Source organism: Protopterus annectens, chromosome 2.part0 (assembly GCF_019279795.1).
Source record: "Protopterus annectens isolate FY-2018-M chromosome 2.part0, PAN1.0, whole genome shotgun sequence".
Classification (NCBI taxonomy): domain Eukaryota; kingdom Metazoa; phylum Chordata; order Ceratodontiformes; family Protopteridae; genus Protopterus; species Protopterus annectens.
In genome coordinates, this window is record NC_056728.1 from 600,672,028 (window position 1) to 600,695,564 (window position 23,537).

General features: G+C 45.5%; 1 long non-coding RNA gene across 1 annotated transcript in view; it reads right to left on the minus strand.

The window, feature by feature from the left end:
- The window catches only part of LOC122793165, a 116,392-nt gene that overhangs the window by 25,252 nt on the left and 67,603 nt on the right, over positions 1–23,537 (minus strand). Inside the window, exon 2 of the long non-coding RNA XR_006363450.1 lies at positions 19,888–19,945. This is a non-coding gene — a long non-coding RNA (uncharacterized LOC122793165). The remainder of the gene's footprint in view (positions 1–19,887; positions 19,946–23,537) is intronic.

Sequence of the window (23,537 nt, forward strand, 5' to 3'; positions counted from 1 at the left end):
CCCCTTTGAAACTTTTCTGGATTAGGAAAGGACCAGTTTTTTTTTTTGAAGGCCAATTCCTACTGAATCTGGGGGGTTGAACCTGGAGGAAATCCTTCACAGTTTGAACTGATTTTGCTTTTTCTTCGATGGTCTTTAACACATCCTTAGCATTCGCACCAAAAAGCTTGTTTTTTTCCAAAGGTGCATCCAGAAGTTTTGCTTTTACATGATCTGGTAGAGGTTGATCTTTTAACCAAGCATGTCTATGCATCACTGCCCCTGTCATAGCTGCCCTACATGAAGCTTCCAGTGCATCATATCCACACTGCAGGAAGTGATTGTTTACTTGCTGAGTGTTATGCACAGCTTCCTGCAAAGTCTTCCTGTCTAAAGGATCAGGAGAAGCTAATGTTTTTTGTAAATCTTCTAAGAGATAATCCTGATATTGGAACATATGAAAAAGGCAATTTAAAGCTCTCATAGATAAGGTAGTGGATGTGTAAACCTTTTTACCCCATCTCTCTAATGACCTTGCTTCCCTGTTGGAGGGCAAAGGATTTTTTGAGGTGGAGGCTGAAACTCCTTTAGGCCCCTGTGAAATAGTTTCCAAATCAGCAGTATGGGCCCTGAATAAATGGGAATGAGTTTCTGGGACCCTGTAATACCTGTCTGGCTTGGCTGGAGCAGGAGGAAGAGAATCAGGGGTAGCACTAGAATCAGAATACAAATCATCCAGAACATCAAGTACAGGAGGAATAGCTAAGGGCCTGTGCTGAGAAGTCCTAAGGCGTTTCCTAGAATCAGAATATTCCTGACCCTGCCACTTGAAATGTTCCCTCATGGTGTGCAGAACTTCCCCAAAAGAAATATCCTCAGGAGGGAGGCGAGGCCAAGGTATGGAATCTTCTGCATCCGAGTCCTCATAGGTCTGGAAGAGCTCTTCCTGGCTATCAGAGTGGACAGAGCCCTCAGAGTCTTCATCTGAAGGAGAAGGGTCAGAGGGTTCAACCCGAGACCTTTATCAGGAGGAGGCTGGGATGCTCTCTCAGGATGGGCCTGTGAACCTCTAATCATGGAAATTAAATCAGCAGCCATGGACATAATTTGTGTCTCGAGTTGGCTGAGGTAAGGATTTGGAAGTAATATGCTTAGTTTTGCTGGCTGCCTTAGCCCTAGTGTAGGCCTTAATAGACATGGCCATAGGAGGCCTGGCAGCTCCACGTGCAGGAGTGACCTTGTCTACAGCAATGGTCTCAGGCATTTCCCCGGTTTCGGTATCCGGAGGAAAATCTATAACTGGCGTCGGAGTAATGTCTGGAATCGAGTCGCCGGTACGCGGTGTCTTCGGTTCAGAGCGGTGGAGAGACCGTCTCAGAGGGAACCGGAGCACTCGCGCTAGGTTTTGGTGTGGAGTCGGTGGTAGACGCGGGCCGAGGACGTCGGTCCCGGTCTTTTCGCTTTTTGGGAGTTTGCGATGTCGGAAGATCCGACGGCATGGTGTAAGCAAATTTATCGCCGAAAAAATCTTCAGCGAACTCCGCCCGGCGCCTGAGAGTGCGCTTGTTGAATAGAGCACAGGCTACACAGGCCGAGACGTCGTGGTCTGGGCCCAGGCAAGGGAGGCAGTAAGAGTGGAAATCCTTATGAGGTATTTGTTTACCACAAAAAAGACAATTGTTAACTTTTTCAGTAATTTCTGACATCGGCTGAGGCAAGAAAAGGTCCCCAACAGGGTACTTAGCTTTTTTGATGACTTCGATATCGTAGAATACAGGAGCTGACCGACCGGCACTTGCGAACTGCTTCTGCTTCGGGCACCGCACGGCAAGAAAGACTGAAGAAAATGGCGTTGGCTGATGCTTATATACTCCAGCCGCTCTGACGTCGGAGAGAAATGCGACATCAGCCGACGTCGGACCCAGACTTTGGAATCCGGCCGACCGTGGGCTGCCTGAGGCAGGACAACCCACATGTTATGACTGCAGTTGCATTCTTGAAGGACATCACGATGGACATCGGATACAGTGTCCTATCCACTTTGAAATGGTCTGCTTTGAAATAGCCTTTCCCTGTGATCCTGCAGCATATGCTACAAACAATTGCTCAGTTTTCCTGAAAGCTTTTGTTTTGTCCAAGTAGAAACGTAACTGTCTGTGTATGTCCAATGAATGCAAAAGTCTCTCCCCTTTATTCTGGGGATTTGGATAAAAAGTTGGCAAGTGAATAGTTTGGTTAAAAGCCACACTGGATACCACCTTTGGCATAAATGAAGGGTTTGTTCTTAAAGAAACCCTGTCTTGGTGAAAAATGATGAAAGACTCCACTGCCATTAGTGCCTGTAACTCTGAGACTCTTCGTGCTGAGGTTATTGCCAGAAGCAGAGCAGTTTTCCATGACACATTTTAATTCTGCTGAATTGGCTGGCTCAAAAGGAGGTAAAGTTAGTTTTTCCAAGACAAAATTGAGGTCCCAAGTTGGAGTTGGTGCTCTCTGGGGCGGTCTTATGTTTTTAGCCTCTCTGAGGTACTGTTTTAGCAAAGGATGAGAGAAAATAGGAGGATCTGTGTTGTAATGAGCCGAGATGGCAGAGGCGTGGATCTTAATGGATGAAAAGGATAGGCCTTTGTCCAGCATCTCAGTTAAGTATTGTAATATCTGAGGAATATTTGGGACAAGAGGGTCAAAGCTTTGAGCCTGGTTCCAGGCACAGAATCTCTTCCACTTTTCTGAATAGGATTTCCTGGTGCTAGGCCTCCAAAATGACATCCATAACAGCTTTAGAGAGAGGTGCTGTCTGCTTGACTAAGGAATTTGCCATGCAGTCAGGTTTAAGGTTTTGAGCTGGCTGTGCAAGATCTGATTGTTTTGTTGAGTCAGAAGATGCGGAATTTGAGGTAAAATCCATGGTGGGCCTTGAGCTAAGTTCTTTAAGATTGGGTACCAGTGCTGGCGTGGCCAGTCTGGGACAATCAGGATCATTTTTGGCTTTTCTTGTCTGGCTTTTAAAAGTACCCTTGAAAGGAGAGGCAGTGGTGGGAAGACAAACTTTTAGGCTTTTTCAGCTGAACGAGAGAGCATCCACTTTCCATGCTTGTGTGTGGTAAGTCCTTGTGCAGAATTTCTGTAGTTGGCAATTCACTGGGGAGGCAAAAAGATCTATGTCTGGGCTCCCCCATTTTTGTGTTATCATGCTGAATACTTGTGGATTTAATTTCCACTCGTGAGGATCCATGATGTTTCTGCTTAAGTCGTCTGCCAGAGTATTTTTCTTTCCTGGCAGGAATTGTGCTTGCAGATGAACTTGATAGGTTAGAGCTGTGTTCCACAAGGTCATGGCTTGTCTGCAGAGGGGATAAGAATGAGTGCCCCCTTGCTTGTTTATGTAACACACAACTGTGGTGTTGTCTGTCTTTAGTAATAGTTGTCCTGGATGCAGAAAGTCCTTGAAAGCTGTTAGGGCATTTTGTACAGCTAGCATCTCTTTTTGATTGATGTGAAGATGCATTTGGTCTGTGGCCCACTTGCCCTGAATACATTTTCCTGCCATGTGTGCTCCCCAGGCATAATCCGAAGCATCTGTTGTTAGTGTTTGCCTGACTGTGGGCAGAGTGAAAGGCTGTCCCTTGTTGTGGTGACATGCCTGTGCCCACCATTGAAACTCCTGTTATAGGCAGGGAATAAGTGGTATTACTGCTTCCAAACTGTGACAGTGTTGAGTCACAACACTTTTTAGGTACCATTGTAATTTCTTCATATGCAGTCTGGCATATGGTATTAGTCGTATGCAGGATGCCATGAACCCCAAGGCCTGCAGAATATTTCTTGCAGGGAGTTGGGTTTTTGTTGCGATCAACTGAAACTACTGAGTCAGTTGTCCTTGCTTGTCTGGCATGAGATAAGCCATGTGGGCCATTGTATTTAAGCTGGCACCCAGGAATATTATCTCTTGTGAGGGCACTAGTTTTGACATCTTTTCGTTTACTGTGTACCCTAGGCAAATTAGCAATATTTTTACAAACGCCAGATGCTTTAGAAGAATGTCCTTGCTTTCTGCTTGAATAAGGCAGTAGTCCAAGTATGGATATATTTGAATTCCTTTTTGTCTGCAAAATGCAATTACTGGTGCCAGGCATTTTGCGAAGACCCTGGGCGCAGTAGATAAGCCAAAGGGCAGTGCAGAGAATTGGTAATGCATTGAACCAGCTTTGAATCCGAGGTATCTTCTGCAATTTTGTCTGACAGGGACATGCAGGTATGCCTCTGAGGTCCAAAGTAACAAGCCAAGCCTTCTTGCCCAGCATGGGAAGAAGCTGCTGTAGTGTCAACATTTTGAATTTCGGAACATCCAGGTAAGTATTTAGAGTAGATAGGTCCAGTATGGGTCTCCAGGCTTTATCCTTCCTGGGGACCAGGAAAAGTCTGGAGTAAAATCCTTGTCCTTGTTCCTGTTGTGGCACTTTTTGAATAGCTCTCATGTCCATGAGGGCTGTAATTTGTTTTTGTGCCTCTGCCCATTGATTTTGTGGCGGGTCTGGCATTCCTTTTAGCCTTGGTAGAGTGTGAAAGTGGAACCTGTAATCTTGAGACACAATATTCAGAACCCAGTTGTCTTGGGTGATTATATGCCAATTTTGTGAAAAAAGGGCTAGTTTTCCCCCTAAGGGAGCTGCCAAAAGGTAAGTGCTTGGCATCTGAAGGGGGAAGTCATTGGGACTGTTTCCTATAAGGTTGTGACTTGTCTTCCCCTCCTTTTGGGGTTGAAGCACCCCACTGTTGTGGTCTGTAAGAGCCTTGGGGCTGAGATCTGCCTCTTGGGTGTCTGTATCTGTCTCTTTGTGGTCTGTCTGACACTGGAAAGGACCAATTTTTTGAAGGCCAATTTCTGCTAATTGGAGGTGGCTGTACCTGTAAGAAATCCTTCACTGTTTCCATCAATTTTGCCTTATCCTCCATTTTCTTTAATACCTCTTCTGCCTTAACACCAAATAAAATATCCTGCTGTAAAGGAGCATCCAATATTTTTGCCTTAACATGATCAGATAAACCTTGGTTCTTTTAACCAAGCATGCCTTCGAATCACAGATCCTGTAACTGCTGCTCTACAAGAAGCCTCTAATGAATCAAAACCACATTGCAGAGAACCAAGGGCCAAACTAGATTTTGAGAAAGCATCATCAACAATGTCTAGTACAGGAGGAATAGCTAAAGGCCTATGCTGAGGCAGGAGTAAGAAATACCCAAGCCTCTTTTTTGAATCAGAAAAATCCTGGCTTTCCCAGTGGAAATGCTCCCTTAGAGAATGTAAGGTTTCACCAAAAGAAAAATCATCTGGATGGGAAGCAGAGGGAATAGAATCCTCTGCATCAGAATCCTCATAAGTAGACAAGAGCAAATCCAGATCATCAGAAGAATCAGAAAAATCAGAATCCTGGACAGAGGAATCAAACAACTTCAGTCCTAGGTCTCTTAGAAAAGGGAGGCTGGCTTCCCCTGATTAGAGTTATAAGATCTTCAGCCATTCTTATTTGTTTTTTAGGCATAGAGGCCTGAGCATGCGACCTGGGCGTCGTTTTTTAGGCATGGTTCTAGATTTAGGCCCAAAAGAAGAAAGAGACATTGGTTTAATATGCAAGTCCGTAGGCCTGAATACACCCTCAGAAGCTGGTGCCTGCACAGCGGCTCCAGACCAATCCAAGGTAGAGACATCCGCAGGTTCCATAGTCGAAGCATCTCGCGGCATACCAGACTCCGAATGGGTCTCAGTAGAGGCCTGCTAATCAGAAGTAGCGGGTATCAGGGGCTGCGAAAGTGCCTGAGTACCGACGAACTGGCTTAGAAGCATCGTCAGCAGTTTTGGACCTCAGCGGCCTGTCTCTGTCTTTATCCTTGCGTTTTTTCAGAATCCCAGTAGTCGGATGGCTAACTGACATTTCTGGATAATTAAACAGAGAACCAAAGCATTTAGAGGAGAAAATATACTGATGACGGATAGTGCGTTGATTAAATAAAGCACAAAACCGACAGCAAGGCACATCGTGGTCAGGGCCTAGGCAAGGAATACAGTACGAATGAAAATCTTTAAGGTATTTGCTTTCCACAAGTAATGCAATTATTAACTTTTACTGACATCGGTAAGGAGCAAAAAAAGTTTCCCCAATGGGGTACTTCGCTTTAGTTGAAGACTTTGGTTCTGAAACTCGAAAACGAAAATTTCAGGAGTCGGCCGACCGGCACTTGCGAACTGCTTCTGCTTCGGGCACCGCAAGGCAAGAAAGACTGATGTAATGGAGTCGGCTGCATGTTTTATACCCCTGACGACCTGACGTCATGGAAGAAGGGACAGCAACCGACGCAGGACCAAGACATTGTTATAAGGCCGACTGAGGGCTACTGCAAGCAGATAACCCAAAAGTGATGACTGCAACAGTGAAACACGAAGAACATCGGTCAGGTCTCTCAGGGGCAGGTGGCTGTGAATCAGAATTTTTTTGATGCTGAAGAAAATGCATCAAGATAAACAGGTATAACTGGTGGGATAGCAAAATGAGATTCTACTTGTAGTAATTCAAAATCTCTCTTCTGAGTTTGTCATTTGGGAAGTATTCCATTTGAAATATTCTTTCATTTTGGTGATGGTCTCCCCAAAAGTAATGTCCTCTGGAGGAAGAGTCCCCTCCTATGGATTTCTCACCAGGAGAATAGTATTCCAGTAGAGAGACAAACTGTGATGAGTAAGTGATTGACTCATAAGATGATGAGGAGTAAACCTTCTCTTCTTCTACTACTTCTCCTACATTGAGAAATGGGAGGATGGGATGAAGTAGCTGAGGCAGGCCTAGGGCTGAGAACAGGGATGGTGGAGGGTGAAGAGGCAGAGGGCCTAAGGGCCACGAAGGCCTGCATCAGGGATTGAGTAAAGGATTACCAGTCAGGTAATCCCTCAGCAGAGGGAGACAGATGCTTGCTTTTTTGTTTCCTTTTCAAAGGGGTAGTCCTAGGAGAAGGTCTAGTTTTAGGGGCCTTTGCTGGAGTTGGGGGTTCGGGTTCTGGTATCACAGTAGGACGTCCGGCGAGGCCTGGTTCCTCGTCGACATCAGTGGAAACTGACATGTGCGCTACCTCCATGGACGTCCCAGTCATTGCTTCCAAAGCAACTTCCTCGAGGGGAGTCGAAGTAGATGGCTCTAATGGACGTCCCTCAACTCCTAAATTGGAAACTGGTGGGACGTCCAACGGCAGAGGGCAGTAGTAGTAGGCCGTGACAACCTGGCCATTTTGCGTGGAGGCTCTGCCTGGGCGGCAGACTCTGAATCCATCCTAAGCGCTAATTTCTTAAGCCTCTCGTTTTCCAAGTAAAGATTAAGGGCGGCCAGATGGCTTCTGAATGTCTTTGGGACGAATGACTGGCAAATTGGACAAGAGGTCTGGTTGTGCGAGTCTGTATGCAGAATATGATGCCCACATCAGCATTTACCCTTCTTAGTGGACATTGACCGAAAGGTGGGGGAACAGCAAACCAAGCTCAAGCAATAGCAAAATAAATAAATAAACAAAGGGGTACTTTGCTTTAGATGTCTTGCTAGTAGAGGAGCGATGCGCTCTATCTGACATTTGACTGCGGCTAAAAAGTTTTCAGGTCTGTGCGTGCAGACGGCACATTTAAGGTCTCTGGTTTATGGCCCTGCATGTGAAATTCCACGCACCTACAGCAACCAGGCTTAAGCTTTTGTATAGGAGCCAACGTTCTGGTCGCCTGAGGCAGAGAATCCCTCACTAAGAATACTGCAACACGGGAATAGAAGGACAACTCTTGATACTTCAGGATACGAGTCCAACAAGCCTGGGTAGATAAGTGTATGAATCTTCCTCCAAACCAATCAAGAAGTTTGTGTTCACGGTTATCAGAAAGCGTATTCCACCTCAGTGCCAGTCTACTTTTCTTAGCAGTTTCTAGGGACACTGTATATGGATACAGGAATGGGTCGTGGCACAGAAAACTATGAAGCTCTTGAATCCTGTAAAAAACATTTTGGGGCGGATTGGCTCCAAAGATGTTTGAAAAAACATCCTGGACCAGCAAGAGGGACACTGGTTTTGGCAGTCCATGACCCAAAAATTCCCAGCATCTCTTCTGGAACGGAGAAGCTTCATGGAACTTCCACTTCAAGGCATTCCATTCACAAGTCTCCTATTAGGGAATCTGAGGTCAAAGTATCTTCACTATCTGTGCTAGATAGTGATGTGCAGTCTTCCATCAAAGAAGCAAAGCAGCCTGAGCATCTCACTAGGCAGACCTCCTTCTTCCTCTTATTACCCTTTGGAGAAGGAAGGGCCGTTCAAAATCTGGCTGCAGGTTAACAGTGAACTGGAGGAAGTTCAGAGACAGATTACGCCAATCCTGGGAGACAGGCTGGCTGGGGCCATGCGAAGAAGACACACTTTAGGTACAAGCACAAGAGTCTTCCATGAATACATGGCCTTCATGAATTTGTAAATCCTGGGTGGGATGGCGAGGGTGGAGTCCCTGAATTCTGACTTAAAGGCACAGACTTTCCCTGGCAATCACTGTTGGGATTTTGTCCTTCCCTTATTTCATAATCAAATAGTTTTGTAAAACAGACATTGGGGTATGGTGGTGGTGTGTGACGGCTGGGTCCTATCAGTAGAGTGTGGTCTAGTCTTTGGTCCTGTAGGATGTACTAGATGCAGTGGACATTACGGCCTCATTGGGGGAAATTTCTGAAATCTCGTCAGCAAGAGGCTCCAGGGGCCTCTGTGAGCCAAATGCATTCAGACCTTGGAGTCTACAATGGACCTGGAAAGTTCAAAGGTCTCTCCTTTCTCCCTGTGGATGTGCTTCGCATCTCTTTTTGGATGGACATCTGTACCACCCTATTGCCATAAATTTACAGATATAGCAAATAAACTTAACAGGGCTGTGAGCCTGTTTGCCCTGGTATGCCTGTAGAGTTTACAACCCTTCAAAGTCTTACAACAAAATCTCTGACAGACTGTAGCTAGCCATGTTGTGCTCTAGACCTAGGCAAAAAATCCACTAAATGTGGAAGAATTAGTATTGTATCTGGCACTTGCAAACAAACCTGGTACCTTCCTCAGGTGGAGAAATACCAGACACCACTGTGTCTAGTATTCCATTTCCTGGATGCCTGCTCACAAATCTACAATAGTATCGTAGAGACAAGGCTAGAAAAAAGTCAAAGACAGGAACCTAATTCATGCTACCTTAAGAAGGAATATACTGGAGCCTGCAGTCCTAATCAAGGTATCAGAGCAGCCAAAACTCAGATTAAAATTTACAATGAAAAGTTGTGATTCCTCAAATACAAAGCAATACTTCCACCCCAATGGGAAAAGTCTCCCCTCAAAAAATCCAAGGGCATTTAGTGCTCAAACTGTGGAAACACCAGAAGACTGCAAGAAGTTTCCCATGATTATTTATGTATTAACAAGGTTCAAGACTAGCAGGTGTTTAAAGGGGGTTTATATTATAACATCGAAAAGACCAAACGTCGAGCGACCTAAAAGTCGAAAATGCCATACCTCGAAATTGCTTTTGTGAGGGGTTGTGCCCCCCACACCCCCCGCTAATTATATATACCAACTCTCGAGATCGCACTATAGTGAGGAAAGGGCAAATTTTCCAGTCTTCACTGTACCACAACCTCACAAAAAAACCCCACACATAGATGAACGGCATTTTCATGTTTTAGGCCGTTTGATTGTCAGCCGTTTCATTATGATAGGAACCCAACTAAAGGTGCTTATGCATCTGTATATTTATCAAAGTCACCCAGAAAGCAAGACTCCAACAGATGGCATAAAGCTGCACAGAAAATAAAATAAAAGTTATTATAAAAGACACAATGCTTTGTTAAACACAATCACAACTTATGAGGAAGATGCCACGTCCTCAAACAACTTTAGTTGTATTTCATTAACAACTGTACATTTAGTCTGTGCTGTCTTTTCTGAGGTTTATTATGCACCCTTGGAATGGTGCCATACGCCATATTAACCATTGCATACTATAAAAAACACCCAGAGTAAAAAAAAAAAGAAAAAAAGTAAGCTATGTCTTCAGATGTGAAACTATCTCATGGCTCTCATTCTGCATCATTTCTTAAGTAAATATCAAAGGCTGTTTACCTGCAGTATCTAGCTGATAAACATCTTTAAAGGAACAGTGGGGTCTACTTCGGCTGTAGTTAGCACAAACTTACAGCAGTCTACATGCTACAACAGATGTTGAAGTATCTTTGCACTCTAAAAGTACAGTTGTGCACACTTACCATAAATGTAGATGTTAGAGTGTATTCACTGTTGCAGTCATTACATTTGGGTTAGCCCTGCCAGAGTAGCCCTCGGCCGGCCGAAATACCAGAGACTTAGTATTTCTGCATCGGTTATTGTCACTTGAGGACTGATGTCAGGTCGTCAGTAGTATAAAGTAAGGCAGCCAACGTCATTACATCAGTTTTTCTTGCCCTAACCTATCAGGAGACCCCAAGTAGGTGGCCAGGTTCTGGCAGAAGAGCCCTACCAGTGGAAAATAAATACCAATACGTCCCTTGCAAGGAAAGGAGAACAAGTTAGAATGCTATTTAAAAGGAGAAAGGGAGATGGAGGGAGGGAAACCAGGACTGCAACAGTGAATACACTCGAACATCTACATTTATGGTAAGCGTACACAACTGTACTATGTTCTTCGTGTTTCACTGTTGCAGTCATCACATTTGGGTTGATTTCCAAAGCTGAGGAAAAGGGTGGAGGCAGTCAAGGAGACTAGGGGCTGGCTAGGATGACCTGCAATACTGCAGAGGCAAACCCTGCCTGGATTTGGAGAAGAGAGGCAGGTGGTAATGCTTGGTAAAAGTGTGAACAGATGTCTAGGTGGCAGCCTCCAGGATGTCCCTGGTGGGGTCTCCTCTGAGGAAAGCTGCAGAGGTTGAGGCTGCTCTGGTGGAGTGTGTCCTGACCCCCTTGGGGAGAGGCTTTCCATACTGTTTGTAGCATAAATGGATACAGTGTGCTATCCATTTGGAAATGGTTTGTTTGGAGAAGGCTTTGCCTTCTGCCCCTGTAGCAAAGCTAACCAGCAATTGATCAGACTTTCTGAAGGCTTTAGTCCTGCCTAGATATAATCTGAGCTGTCTGTGCACATCTAGAGTGAAGAATCATTTCCCCCTTGTTCTGGGGATTAGGAAAGGTGGACAAATAAATGTATTGGTTGAGAGCCACACTGGACACCACCCTGGGCATGAAGGATGGGTTAGTTCTGAGGGATACCCTGTCTGCGTGGAAGATGAGGGGTTCCACAGCCATGAGTGCTTGCAGCTCGGAGACTCTTCTGGCTGAAGTGATGGCCTGAAGGAATGCAGTCTTCCAGGAGAGAAATTTAGCTCTGCAGAAGCAGCTGGTTGAAAAGGGGGAAGGGTTAGCTTTTCCAATACAAAGTTAAAGTCCCAAGCTGGTGTTGGTGCCCTTCTGGGTGGCCTCAAATTGCTAGCCCCTCTTAGGAACTGTTTGATCAAAGGGTGTGAGAAAAGGGGCTGCTCAGCAGAAATTGTAGAGGCATGATTTTTTTATAGAGGAGAAAGAGGCCACTGTGTAGTAGGTCAGCTAATTAATCCAGGATGAGAGGGAGGGAGGGCTGTGTCGTATTGGCTCCCTTAGCCTGGATCCAGGTGCAGAACCTTTTCCATTTATCAGCATAAAACTTTCTGGTGCTAGGATGTCTGGCCTCACAGATAACATCCAGAACCTGTTTATTGAGGATGGCAGATTGGTTCGGGGTTAGGGAATAAACCAAGCTGTCAAACTGAGTGTCTGCAATTGGGGATGCATGAATTCCCCTTCCCTCTGTGTCAGGAGGTTTGGAATCTGAGGACGATGCCATAGAGGTAGCGTGGACAGGCTGCGCAGCAAGGGGTACTAGTGCTTCCGGGACCAGTCTGGAGCTATAAGAATGGTCCTTGGTTTTTCCTCCCTTATTTTGAACAGTACCCTGGGTATGAGAGATAGGGGAGGAAAGGCATAGACTGAAAGATTGACCCGGGGGAAGAACAGGGCATCCACTTTCCAAGCCATGGAGTGATGCTCCCTGGTGCAGATTTTGCTGAGCTGATGGTTGGTGTGGGAGGCAAAGAGGTCGACCTTCGGGGTTCCCCATTTCTGAGTAATTAGGGTGAAGGTACTTCTATCGAGTTGCCACTTGTGTGGGTCCAGAAAATTTCTGCTTAATTGGTCTGCCAGAGAGTTGAGAGAGCCTGGTAGGAATTGTCTAACAAGTGTAATTGCATGGCAGAGGCTGTGTGCCAACGGGTCATGGCCAGCCACCATAGAGGGTAGCAGTGAGTCCCTCCCTGCTTGTTGATGTACCACATCACAGTGGTGTTGTCCGTTTTGATCAGGAGAGCCCCTGGAGAGAGAAAGGGCTTGAAAGCTATCAAGGTGTGCTGCACAGACATCATCTCTTTTTGACTGGTGTGCAGAGAGATTTGCTGTGGGCTCCGTTGGCCCTGTGTGCACCTGCCGGCCAGGTGTGCACCCCAAGTGTAGTCTGATGCATCTGTGGTGAGGGTCTGGGCAGCGGGGAGAGGGGACAAGGCATTCCCTTGTGGGAGCATGCTGTTGCCCACCAAAGAAAATCTTTTCTGAGGCAAGGAATTATAGGTAGAAGAGATTCCAGGTCTTGAGAGTGTTGACACCAAAGGCTCTTTAGGTACCACTGAAGTTTCCTCATATGCAGTCTGGCATATGGAATGAGTAGTATGCAAGATGCCATGAACCCCAGAGCTTGCAGGATCTTCCTTGCAGACAGCTGGGGCCTGGTGGCTAGCTGAGAAAAGTAGGCTGTCAGGAAAATTCTCTGGAGTAAGGTATGCCATCTGGGATGCTGTGTCTAGACTTGCTCCCAGGAAGATTATCCTTTGGGTGGGCACCTGCTTGGATTTCTTTTCGCTGATCGTGTACCCTAGGGAGGTTAGTAGGGTCTTTACAAAAGTCAGGTTCTTGAGCAGCTTTTCCTGGCTGTCTGCCTGAATAAGGCAGTCATCTAGGTATATGTAAATCTGAATATTTCTATGTCTGCAAAAGGCAATGGCCAGAGCCAGGCATTTTGTGAAAACTCTGGGATCAGTAGATAAGCCAAAGGGAAGTGCAGAGAACTGAAAGTGTTGGGATCCTGTCCTGAAGCGGAGATGTTTCCTGCATGATTCCCCGATAGGAATGTGGAGGTAAGCCTCTTTCAGATCCAGGGTGGCTAGTCAAGAACCCTGGAGAGTACGGGTAGCAGCTGTTTGAGGGTGAGCATTTTGAATTTTGGGATCACCAGGAAGGTGTTTAGAATGGCTAGATAGAGGATGGGGCGTCAGGTGCCCTCTTTTCTCAGCACCAGTAAAAGTCTGGAGTAGAAACCTAGGCCTATCTGTTCTGCAGGAACATGCTCTACTGCCCTCAGAGAGCAGGGAAAGGATTTGCTTTTGAGCCTATGCCCACTGATTTGGTGATCGATCTGGGTACCCTTTTGGGGTTGGAAGGGTGTGGAAGGAATATTTGTATCCATGAGACACAATGTTCAGAACCCAGTGGTCCTTGGTAATGGTGGCCCAGGTACTTGAGTGAAAGGAGAGTTTTTCTCCTAGTGGTAAGGGACGGTGGGCAGAGGGAGGGGGTGGAGGAGGCAAGTCATTGTGAGTTCTTACCATAAGGGGGTGGCTTAGAACTCCCTGGTTTACAAGTGGAGATCTAAGGATCTCTGCATTCCCTGGGGCTGCTGTCTGGGGGGTCTGCTTCCAAAGGGGGTCTGCTTCCATGGGCCCTAGGCTGGGCCGGTTTACTGGGAGCAGGAAAGGACCAGTGTTTGGCGGGACAATGCCTGCTGAACCTAGGTGGCTGGACCTGCAAAAAATCCTTAACCGTTAGCATAGATTTTGCTTTTTCTTCCATCTTTTTTAAGACCTCTTCCGCCTTAGTGCCAAATAAGTTATCTTTGTGCAAGGGGGCAGCCAACAATTTAGATTTGACATGGTCTGGCAGGGGCTGTTTCTTAAGCCATGCATACCTTCTAATGACAGACCCAGTGACTGCTGCCCTGCAAGAAGCTTCTAGGGTGTCAAAACCACAGTGCAAGGTGTGTTTAGTTACTTGACTTGCAGAATGCATTAACTCCTGTAAATCCTTAGATTCTGCCCAAGCAGGAAAGGAAGAAATTTTTTTAAGGAGTTCCAAGGTATGTTGCTGAAATGTCAGCTTATGGAACTGACAATTTAGTGCCCTGATAGCAAGAGTAGCTGAGGTGTATACATTTTTACCCCACTTGTCCAATGCTTGGGAATCCCTGTCTGAGGGGGTGGGATTCTTAGCAGAGGTTGCTTTAATCCCTTTTGGCCCTTGAGAAATGACTTTGGGGACAGCTGTAGGATTTTTTAAAAGATATTTGTGTGAGTCAGGGACTCTATAGTACCCGTCTGGTTTTCTGGGAGTAGGAGGAAGGGTGTCAGGAGTCAAGCTGGATTCAAGGAAAACATCCTCCACAACATCCAGGACTGGGGTGGGATGGCCAAGGGTCTGTGTTGTGGAAGATCTAGGAATTCCCAGAGTCTCTTTTTAGAATGAGGGTAGTCCTAACTCTACCATTGGAAATGCTCCCTTAAGGTATGCAGGGTTTCCCCAAAGGAAAAATCATCTAAGAAGAGGCTGAAGGAATGGAATCCTTTGCATCAGAATCCTTATAAGTGGAGAGGGGTTGCATGTCTTCATATTCAGATGCATGAGATTCATCTGACTCTTGGATCTCTTTTCCTTGCTTGGTTTTCGAGGGGGTAGCTTGGCTTCCCCTGATTAGCATGATAAGGTCTTCCGCCATTTTAAGTATTTGAGACTGAGGCAAGGTAGCAGGCGCCTGGGAGTTGATCATTGGTTTCTTGGGAGTGGTTCGTACCCTGGGCCCAAAATGCTCGGTAGTTTTCGAAAGAACAGTAGTCGCAAAAGAAGACATCGGTTGTGTCGAGATTCTGTAGTGTGAAGGACTTCCTCGGAAGCCGGTGCCTGCTCAGCGGCTCCGGACCCTTCCAAGGTAGAGACGACCACATGATCCTTAGTCGAAGACTTTTGTGGCATACTGGACTCAGAAAAGGTCTCGGTAGCGGCCTGCGAATCAACAGAAGTGGGCATCAGGGGCTGCGAAAGCGCCTGAGTACCAGAGAACTGACAACTAGCTTAACGGAAGCGTCTTCGGTAGGTTTAGACCTGTGCAGTCTGTCTTTATCTTTAAATTTTTTTGGAAGATCTGCTGTCGGATGGCTTACCGAAGCCATATCGGAATTAAGAGGACTGTAAGCGAAAACATCTGGCTAAAATAAGGGCAGACGATGGATAGTTCTGGCATTCAACAAAGCACAGAAGTGACAATGAGGGGCGATCGTGGTCTGGGCCTGAACAAGTGATGCAGTAAGAGTGGAAGTCTTGGTGTGGTATTTGCTTTCCACAGGCGAGACAATTATTAACTTTCTCTGACATCGGTTAGTGCAAGAAAAAAGGATCCCCAATGGGGTACTTCGCTTTAGAAGACTTCAACTTCAATTCGGTAGACGAAAACTCAGGTAGTGGCCGACAGGCACTTGTGCAAACTGCTTCTGCTTCAGGCTCCACGGCAAGAAAGACTGATGTAATGGGTTCGGCTGCCTTACTTTATACTACTGATGACCTGACGTCAGTCAAGTGACAGCAACCGACGCAGAAATACTAAGTCTCTGGTATTCGGGCCGGCTGAGGACTACCCTCCCTGGCAGGGATAACCCAAATGTGATGACTGCAACAGTGAAATGCGAAGAATAAGAAGTTATGTACTCACCATAACGTTCCACCTAAGTAGGTAATCTTCATTTGTCAGCAACCTGTGGGTATCGGATCCATATCGGATCCGAGCCGGCAGCTTCAAACAGCTAAGATCCGAGCTCCAGGCTCCCCCCCCTTACCCACAATCCCCATGCTAACCCTTCCTGTCCTCAGATCTCGTTTGCCGCGTTTCAGTCAGCAGCTTGATCGAGCTTCCAGGCATTGTAGAACAGTTTTTTGTGAGAAAAATCTTTCCTTTTTATTCTGTTTAAAAATATTTGTGTGTGTTACCCCTAGTTTTTGGTTTTATTAGTAAACTTGTGTAGTTAATCTTAACTGTATTTAGTTTGTCCTCCCCCTGTGTGTTTGTGAAGGCGTGTTTGTGTTGGGCCTAGTGTTTGAATTTTTTTCTATGTATGTCTGAGGCCCCTAAAGCCTTCTTTTCTAAATGCACCGAGTGTGGCCATAAGCTGTCTCCAGCAGATGGCCACACTCGGTGTGTTATTTGCCTTGGGGTTGATCACCTCTCCTCAGGCTGCACTATTTGTGCAGCCTTCAACCCCAGGGCTTTGAGGGACAGGAGGTCGAAGTTGGTCTTGGCGAGACTGTTGCCCATGGATCCAACTTCGTCCTCCTCTCCCTCTGTGGCACCTGCCGCAGCCGCGACAGTGCCACCCCCCATCCCTGCTCCCCTGGCCAGGACTCATCCTCCCACCGCAGCCCAGGAGGAGAGGGAAGCTAGGAGGGAGTGCAAGAAGGACAAACATCACAAGCGGCGGGCCGAGTCTTCCTCCTCGGCCCCTCCAGCCAAGCAAGCGGCTTCTCCTAGAGCCTCCGGGCCTTCTCCTTCCCGGCTCCATTCACCCCGTTTTTCTCCGGAGCGGGAGGAGACCCGGTCGCCTTCGAGGTCATCGAGGCGGCACTCCCGTCCTGCCTCGGTGGCCTCCTCTAGGTTGACTAGAAGCTTATCTGATGCAGACATGGACCGGATGATGCGTAGGTTCCTCCAGGCCCAGCTGCAGATGGGAGTGCTCCTGCCTCGACCCCTTTTTTCGCCCCGATAGCTCCTTCTCCGACCCACAGGTTGATGGACAAATGAAGTTAACTACTTCAGATCATCTGGTTTACTTCCACACTTCTCCTAATATGTACAGCATGCTGCATCTCTTAAACCATTGCAAGAAACTGTCTTTAAACATAAGACAGGTTTTCTTTTTCTGAAATCTTATGGTATGATGGTAAGAGGGGAAATTCCCACCACCACGAGATTCCTGTTTCAATTTTCTGCAAACAGGTACTGCACAGTTTCCGGTTTCAATTTTCTGTAAACAGGTACTGCACAGTTTCAAGTACCTTAAGGACAAATATAACAGTTATTACATGCAAGATGGTGACACCCATATCCTCATCTATACAACTTCAAATGCAAGCTGCCTGTTAAGTCATAGGAAAGTGGAGATGCACACTGTACATTAACCCGTATCGCTTTCCTCTCTCTATCCTGTGCACTCCTCCAAACTCTCTCCATTCCATGCTCCAACACTTCCCCACCCTCAACACAGATCTCCCTCTACTGTACTTCATTTGGCATTCTACTGGTCAACCATAATCTACTAGCTCATCATTCTGTCACTGTGGCCCAAATTAACCTTCAATAACTCTAAATACAATTACGTACATCTTGATATTAGACATACTCCTACTTTGTCAGGCAGACTTCTACTATACTGTTATACTGATCTGGCATGCTGACTACGACTATATTAGACAGAGTTCCACCATGTTTTTATAATGCTTTTGCATGTTTAATAATGTACTTGGACTTATCTGTACAGTAAACAACTACTTTATTTTTCCTGGGCTGATTCTGAAAGTGATCCAACTGGATCAATGCTCCACCTCAATCAACAAATGGTAACTAAATAAAATAAAATGAATTGCCAACTAAGGGCTAGGCAAGGATAGTCTTCATAGTGGGTTTAGATGGCATAGATTTACATTTTATCTCTGAGTCACTGTCCCTGATGAAGGGAGAGAACTGCACAAAATGGGCAGGGAAGTGTAATACTTGCTGGCTGAAGAGGGTAGTAGAAGCAGGAAATATTCCAAGGATCCACAGTTGTGTGTGTGACATGAGTAGACCTGCAAAAGAAAGTGATGGGGCAAGGTGAGCTAAAGGCAAGCTAATTAATCACACTCCAGGTGCAGGACTTCTCAGAAAAAAAAATTATAGGTCACTCTGTTTTAGGTAATTAAGTCTGGCAAGTCACCCTGTGGAAGGAGCTATTAAACCCCAAAAAAAAAATGTTAGTGATGAGATGAGTGTAGCTCTGGCTACAGTAAATACACTAACAAGGAACCCTTCAGCTGGTATAGTGTGACCATTTTTTTTACCTACATTTTAACTTTTCTTCAGAACACACAAATGAAGTTAGCAAAGTTTGTCTAATGCAAGTTGTCTAATTTAAACAAGCACAATCTATTTGCTTTGAAAAGGATGTAAGGGAGTCTGTTAGGCTCAGTAAGTTTTCTTTGTGCCTAACAGGACATCAATAGTCTTCACTATACCGAGTTGGAGACAGTTTTGCTTGACCCAGTCTTCCAAGACGGAAAAGTCCAATTACAATTCAGCTTAAAATTGAGCAACTCTGGGTTCCATGATTAGCAAGGTCATGTCATCTGCATACTGAATGATTTTTAGACTTTCAAAGGATTACTCATGATCTTAAAAGCAAGGAATGGGGTACTCCACTATGCCCTGCTCTATGGGTGGAAAAGTACTGACTAAACCCAACAAGCAACTGCCCTCTGGCAAACAGTGCTCTATCCACTGAGACAGGAGAGTCCCTAGTCCCAGATCACTTGGGAAAGTAAAAGGAATCATGTCAAAGGCCTTTCTGTATTAAAGAAATAAACAATGTAATGACTTTTGTTCCTTGCCAAAGAGATTAAGCTGCTCCAGTTAAAAAATGGCTACATTATTTCCATGCTCAGGCAGGAACCCATGGTGGGTAATTCTGAAAAGGCTGTGCTGGTTGAGAAAGGCATCAATTTATACATATATAGTTCTTTCAAGCAGTTTGGTCAGAGGGAAAGGATGAGATTTCTGGGACAGCTGTGGATTCTCCAAACTTGTGAGGGGACTAGACTTCATCTGCAGTTTTTCTCCCCAGTCCATTAAAGGAGGGCTTGACCCAGACAGACAATGAGATTACCAAAATAAAACAGTATGATGAAATTCTGGTGCCAAATGTGACACTATCTCCCATTCTGCTTTTGACTCCAGCCAGGTTCAGAATCCCTGCTCTGTATGAACCACAAAGCAGACAAAACTGGGCTTAGACAAATTTATAAGAAACAAATTAGATAGGGCTGACTGGTGTATAACCTTAGCAATGCTTTTTCAGCTGCGAACACTGCAGATTGTGTGAATATCTATTTTTGGAAGTCTAATTTGGTTTGGATTATCCATCTAGCACCTGAAGGTTGTTTACTACTGCAAATACAAGTACAATAAAGAAATGTGCTGTTTAAAAAAGATTCAGGTCTGCAAAATCAAACATCCCAAAAGCTGAAGCCCAACAAAATGAAGTCAAATGACTGTTTTCTTCAGCACAAACTTTGTTGTACCCCACCGGAGTTCCAAAAGTTGCACAACACTGGAGAAACGGCAAGGACCACCTATAGCGGAAGCCAATCTGCCCCATTATCTACACAGTGGAATTGTATATTACAGGAAACACAACTACAGTGGCAGTTTGGCATACCTTATAACTAAGAAAAAAAAAATGTCAACTAAAAAAACAGCTGCCCCTTGAACTAGTGATAGTCCCCCCCAGCTGCCCCTTGAACTAGTGATAGTCCCCCCCCCCCGAAAAAAAAGTCATTTGTTTTCATTTACAGAAAGTGAAAAATACATGGTTTGTCTTTTCGACACCACTCAGGAACAGGTTTCCTATAAACACTGTAAAATCTAAAGAAAACAATTATACCGTGCTGAGGCAGCATTATCTTTTGCAAATCTGTGTGACACAGAACTGAACTGACCTTCCTCATCCTCCTCTTCTTCCTCGTCTACTTCGCCATCAGGTCCAAACTCTTCTTCCTACATAAAGTTGAAAAAAAAAAGAAAAGAAAAAAGAAACAGTGAAGAAAAAATCTGTGGTCCAGATGCATCCTGTCAACATTTTTGGAATCCAATTCAAAGAGTATATATCAACAAAACTTGCAAGTTATACTGCTATTTTGACTCCTTAAATACATGTTCGCACTGGTGAGAAGCTTTAGTAACTACTTAACTGTCCAAGCTCACAAGGCTAATTTCTGCATAGTTCAAATAAGATGAAGTACAGTTGTGTACACTTACCATAAATGTAGATGTTAGAGAGTGTATTCACTGTGGCAGTCATCACCTGTGGGTTATCCCTGCTGTGGTAGCCCTCGGCCAGCCCGAATACCAGAGTCAATGTTTTTCCTGCGTCGGCTGCTGTCGCTTGTTGACTGATGTCAGGTAAGTCAGTGCTATAAAGCAAGGCTGCCAACACCATTACATCAGTTTTTCTTGCCCTAACCAGTCAGAAGCCCAAGAAAATATGGTAAAGTGGTCCTGGTGGCTAAAAGCCACTGTGAGAAGCTTATGTCTCCCTAAGGAAAGAAGATATAAGGGGGAAGGAGACCAAGACTGCAACAGTGAATACATTCTAACATCTACATTTATGGTAAGTGTACACAACTGTACTATGTTCTTTGTGTTTCACTGTTGCAGTCATCACCTGTGGGAGGATTCCCAAAGCTGAGGAGAGAGGTGGTAGGATTAGTAAGAGACCTAGGCATGGGTCAGCATGCCCTGAAGAACTGCAGAGGCAAACCCTGCCCTAGCCTTAGAGAAAAGAGGTAGGTGGTAATGCTTGGTAAAGGTATGGGCAGAAGTCCAAGTGGCAACTTCCAAGATGTCCCTGGTGAGAACTCCTCTGAGGAATGCTGTGGAAGTGGAGTTTGCCCTAGTGGAATGGGTACGAACTGACGGGGGGGTTCCCATGTAATCTGTAGCAGAAATAGCTACTTTGTGATATCCATTTGGAAATGGTTTGCTTGGAAATGGGCTTACCCTCTGCCCCTGGGGCAAAGCTGACAAGAAGTTGGTCTGTTTTTCCAAAAGGTTTAGTACAGTCCAGACAGTATCTGAGTTGTCTGTGCATGTCTAGTGAGTGCAGAATTCTTTCCCCCTTGTTGTGAGGGCTAGGAAAGAAGTTGGGTAGATGTATGGCCTGGTTGAGAGTCACATTAGACACCATCTTGGGCATAAAGGAGGGGTTAGTCCTCAGGGAGACATGGTCTGCATGGAAAATGAGGAAGGGCTCAATGGCCATCAGTGCTTGATGTTCTGAGACCCTTCTGGCTGAGGTGACAGCTAGAAGAAAAGCAGTCTTCCAGGAGAGGTACCTCAGTTCTGCTGATACAGCAGGTTCGAAGGATGGTAAGGTTAGCTTTTCCAAAACATAATTCGGGTCCCAGGCTGTCGTGGGTGGCCTTCTGGGAGGTCTGATATTAGAAGCCACTCTGAGGAATTGTTTAATCAAAGGATGTGAGAACAAGGGCTGAACTGTATCAAAATTAGCTGAAATGGCTGAGGTGCAGATTTTAACAGAAGAGAAGGACAGCCCAATATTGAGTAACTCCACTAGGCAGTCCAGGATAAGAGGGATGGAAGGTTGTGAGATATTGCCCCCTCTGGACTGGCTCCAGGAGCAGAATCTTTTCCATTTTCCTGTATATGATTTTCTGATGCTGGGCCTTCTGGTCTCTGTGATAATGTTTAGGACCTGTTTGCTTAACAGGGGCCCTTGTTTCCCTTTAGAGTATTAGCCATGCACAGCTTGGAGTCTGCAAGTCTGGGTGCAGCATCCCCCCCACCTGAGTTAAGAGGTCTGAGATCAGGGGAAGCTGCCTGGGAGGCTGTAATATTAGTAAGGGGTACCAATACTGTCTGGACCAATCTGGAGCAATGAGGATGGCCTTTGGTCTCTCCTCCCTTATCTTGATCAGTACCTTGGGAATAAGAGGCAGAGGAAGGAATGTGTACACAAAGAGGGAGTTCCAGGGGAAGGTCAATGCATCCACCTTCCAAGCTAGGTGGTGATACTCCTTGGTACAGATTTTTTCAGCTGGTGGTTGAGGTGTGAAGCAAAGAGATCCACCTCCGGAGTCCCCCACTCCTGAGTGGCTTGTAAAAAGATTTTTCAGTGGAGCAGCCATTCGTGGGGCTCCAGTAAGTTTCTGCTTAAGTGGTCTGCCAAGGTGCTGTTGATCCCTGCTAGGTACTGGGCTATTAGGTGTAATCCCATGGAGGAGGCTGTCAGCCAGAGGTACATGGCTAGCCTGCACAGAGGGTAAGATTGGGTACCTCCCTGTTTGTTGATGTACTACACTACTGTGGTGTTGTCTGTTTTGATAAGGAGAACCCCTGGCTTGAGATTGGGTCTGAAGAATGTCCAAGCCTTTTGTACTGCCATCATTTCCTTCTGGTTGAGGTGTAAGAGAAGGTGCTGAGCATCCCAAAAACCTTGAGTGCACCTGCCTGCTAGGTGAGCGCCCCAAGCAATGTCTGAGGCGTAGGTGGTAATGGTCTGTCCGGTTAGGCGGAGGATGAAGGGAAGAGCCTTGTTCTTGGCACAGGCCCTGCCCACCAGAGAAACTCTGCCCTTTACAGGGGATCAGAGGGAGAGAGGTCTCTGGAGGCAGAGAGTGCTGACACTAAAGGTTATTTAGATACCACTGAAATGTTCTCATGTGAAGCCTGGCCAGAGGAATTAGAAGGATGCAAGATGCCATGTACCCAAGGCTTGCAGGAACTTCCTCGCAGCGAGGTGACTTCTGGAAGCCAGCAAGGTAAACTAGAGAGGCAGGAAGCTCTGCTTTTTTGGGGATAGGAAGGCCATTTGGGATGCTGTGTCCAGCAGCGCTCCCAAGAAAATGATCTTCCTGGAGGGTGTTTGCTTTGATTTCTTCTCATTGATGGTGTACCCCCTAAGGAGGTTAGGACGGTTTTGACAAAGAGGAGATCCTGAGGCAGCGTTTCTTTGCACTCTGTCTGAATGAGGCAGTCATCCAGATAAGGGTAAATCTGTATAAAAATACAAAAAATCAGTCCTTGGGAGACCGCAACCACACAGTTTATCGTATTAACGTCAGTAAAATACAAATACAACGTTTTGTCAGCATAGATCGTTGACTTCATCAGATACATAGTGGGTTTCCCTAACCAAGCATTTATACTGTGCTCCAATCAATTAAAACCTTCATTTAATTAAAAGTTAAAGGAATAAAACCAAGTTCCCTGTTCAAATACTATTCCTTTAGTATACATATTAAAAATATATAAATAATGCATTTAAAATGTAAATACTTGTTTTGTACAACTGCTTAAAGCGCCAATAATTTATAAAATGTTTGTATCAAAGAATACTTACACCCCTTATTATTTGTTAAAAAATAGTTTCACAACCTACCAGCTTTCAATTTTAACAATGAGGCAATAGATATAGTGTCATTCAAGCCAGGTGTTTTGTTTGCTTCTAGGAGAATTTGCCAATAGGTTTCCCTATGCTCTAATCTAATCTCCCATGGACCCTCTCTGTTATCTCGGTACATAGTCTCTAATACAAAAAATTTAAACCTGACCTGATGGCATGTCAAGG